This window comes from Macrobrachium nipponense, chromosome 38 (genome assembly GCF_015104395.2).
Source record: "Macrobrachium nipponense isolate FS-2020 chromosome 38, ASM1510439v2, whole genome shotgun sequence".
Lineage (NCBI taxonomy): Eukaryota > Metazoa > Arthropoda > Malacostraca > Decapoda > Palaemonidae > Macrobrachium > Macrobrachium nipponense.
In genome coordinates this window covers 39878862-39882253 of record NC_061098.1, presented here as the reverse complement: position 1 = coordinate 39882253, position 3392 = coordinate 39878862, and the positions used below count along the sequence as shown (strand labels likewise).

At 34.9% G+C, this 3392-nt stretch overlaps 1 long non-coding RNA gene across 1 annotated transcript; it reads right to left on the bottom strand.

The window, feature by feature from the left end:
• Positions 1-1195: 1195 nt before the first annotated feature.
• LOC135209718 (uncharacterized) lies at positions 1196-3199 on the bottom strand. Its single transcript, XR_010313411.1, has 3 exons — positions 3109-3199; positions 2191-2318; positions 1196-1992 (listed from the first exon to the last, which is right to left on the bottom strand). It is a non-coding gene; the product is annotated as an uncharacterized LOC135209718 (long non-coding RNA).
• Positions 3200-3392: the final 193 nt, after the last annotated feature.

Here is a 3392-nt window from a genome sequence, read left to right as displayed (position 1 = left end):
AAATTTCTAGAAAAACTTACTATGAATGTAGTTGCAATATTAAGTTTTTCATAAGCAAAATGACGAGAGGGACGACCTTACTAAATTCAGTAATTAATCCAAAGGACTAATATCAGGTCAAGTTATTAAAAATATTTTTACGAACCATGTACATTAGACCAAATAAATATATAAAATACGATTTTCGAAGACAGAAAATTAATCCAAAGGACCAATGTTAGGGAAAGTTACAAAGAGCAATCTCCAAGGTATACACGTTTGACCAAATAGATTTATTTATAAGGTTACGCCAAAACCTCCACCGCTATCTGCATAGCCAAATACCGCAGACCATAAACACTCAGGGACCTTTCAACTCAAATAAAAAAACACAAAGACTTACCAGCATTAACTAAGTAGCCAGAGGAGTTCACTCAACGATGATACGACCGATTAAAAGATTCTTTTAAGGACAAATGACAAATCCAGAGATTCTTGTAGCTATACCACCACCAACTCACACAGTAACTGATGAGCGCCAGTGAACCAAACATCGATATGTCGGAACCAACCTTAAACAATCTTGTTATAAAGAACTGCGTTGCAGTACCGGAGTTAAGCCTCATAAGTTATGAATGAATAAAACAAATGCGAGTGACACTTACACACCAATGTTATAGTCATTTTACTTTTATGCAAGATCTTAAAGAAAATGCATAAGATTTATAATTTGAAAAACATTTGACTCTTATGCAAGTTTGAGAAAATGCATAGGATTTGTACGCCTAAATAAATCTGTACATTCTGAGGGAGGTTCCCACATAGGTAAGTGAAATGTGGTTTTAGTATAAATAACAATATAGTGCCGGGTTTCTTGTAAAGTTAATGTTTGCATAAAGGAGAACTATTTAATAATTTCTATTATAAAATTAATATGAAATAATAATAATTCTGCTAAAACATTCCGCTGATTATATCTCCCAGGCTCAACCTCGATTTTATTATCGTATACAGGATTAACTGTAAGGAAATCCTGGTGTGTCTCAAATAATTATTTTATACCTTTTAGTTTTGACAGAAATTGCAACCGATTTATGATTGTAGCTCACATAACTCATCGCGACATTCTATAATGTTAATGATTTTTATAATTAAAGGGAAATAACACTTAAATCACTTTTCACTTAAGTGAAAAATCTCGTGTGACAAACAAGGTTATAATAAGATCACTTTCAGTGGCATTTTTTTTATTTAGGTTGTAAGGTGGACAATATATATATGCATTAAGCCCCAAATATCCTTTAATAGATAGATGTCTCATTTTTCAATTTAGAGCTCACAGTACTTTAATCAATCTAACCTAAGTTAACATACTTACAAGTATTCTTTTATTGTAGATGTCAAAAGGGCGTATTTGTGAACTTAGGCAATCAATATGTAACATGAAAATACCAGAAAGAAGTTTTCATGATTTTGTATGAAAATGAAAAATTCCTTCGTCAGTGACCATATTATATAAATTAATAATAAATCAATTGTTCAGTCCTGGTATGCCTGTTGTTGGAGTTTTTCTTCATTAGTCCCAGGTTGTTGTAGGAGAGTTTTTCTTCAGTTAGATCCTGGTTGTTGTAGGAGACTTGGATGTGGCCACTGTTAGTGAATTGTCGTGTTCTAAGCTTTATAAATTAAATCTAAACCTAGTTGTTATATTTCTCAGATCATCATGTTTACACAAACCTCATGAAAATACTACTACGCCAGTTAACCCAAAGCAGTCTTGACTGAAATCATTTCCTGCTATTTTAAGAAACCACTGTACTACGCAGCAACAGCTGCTCAAATGTAATGGAAGGTCTTAGTGAGGTGTTTCATCTCTAGTTGTTCTTTGAGCTCTCAGGTTAACCAGCTCCACCCCACCATTTTTCTTGCTTGCTTTTACTAGGGTGTCGTCTTCTTAGAAGCAGCTGACCTGGGTATTTTATCGCTGGCTTGCTTATGTGGAGATTACACCACCTGTCATGAAACAAAACACAAATGATCATATTTCGATCGAACAAGTTCAAATACTGACATTTAACTTGTTTGGTTCAGAGCTAATGAATGTTTTTACACACATGCCCATTTTATTCTTCTTGATTTGATTAATCAGTATAGCATTTGCCGTGTGCTGAAAACATTTAGTTCAAAATGTTAAAATAAAATTGGGATTACCTGGAACAGCCTGAAAATTAAGTCTGAATCCTGTTAAGGTTACAGAAAGATCGCTGATGAAAGTCACAACGACCAAGTTGCTCTGGCTTGTAACAGATGGCGGAATTTCACTGCCACAAATCCTTCCGCTGGAAGAGGTTATTTGCAGATTATTTACAGATCTTGTAAACTGTTGATTATTTCATATATTGAGCACTCTAAAAACCTGTCCAGTGGGAACTATAGTCGAAGAACAATGTTTTATTGACACAAAGCCTCTGTCTTGCATATTTAATTAGACCTGGTGAAATGTTATATTGACACTAAGTATCTTTCTTGCACATTTAGACCTGGTGAAATTTATAGGTATTATAAATGTAGAAAGACATTGCACTAGCTCAGTTTGTGGAGGCCAAGTGGAGGAAAATATCCAAAAAGAAGGATTTGAGTTCAGTCACTGGGTTAAACTGCTTTATCATCTTGTAGTATACATATGCGAATTTGCAACAGAGATGGGACCTTTTCAAGAATGCTCCTCATCTTATTTCAAGTTAAGTGGAGTATCTTGTTGTACATTGCAAGTTTGTTGTGTCACTGATATTATATGTAGATAGAAACCCCCAGACCACATGTGTGAGAATGAGAAAAGTTGGCACATTGACTGTTATTTTCTTAATTATCCTCTCCACAGTGTATTTTCATTAATTGTCAGCGAGTTATAAAGATGTTGATATAAAATGCAGTTGAAATTCAACTAAATCCTGATGAGAGATGAGCATTACAGAAACCGAATACGGCTGTATCTATGAAGACATTAAGAATACATTTTTGTAATTTCATATCCCCACATAGAGAAGAAGTTTAAAGCTTTAAGTTAGGTTTTCTTTGTTTAGATTATTGTACATTAATGTTAACTGATGTAGAATAATGTTTACTTACGTCAAACTCTCTCCAGTGGCATACTCTGAAATGTCCACGTAGTCGTAAGGACAGTATGAACTTGGACCCTCTAGACTGAAGTAGTCGCCCCCTGGAAATTCCAACCGTTCATAACCATCGGGCACCCTTGGATCTCCCAGGATACAGTATTCATAATTGTTGTAACTTCCATTCTCTGACCCTATCCCTATTTCACCTGAGGTTGCCTCCAGTCGACCTTGTGGGAGAGGTTTGGTGGGAAGGTGTTAGCGTTTGAGTGGGATGTTTTCAGGAATATTTCCAAT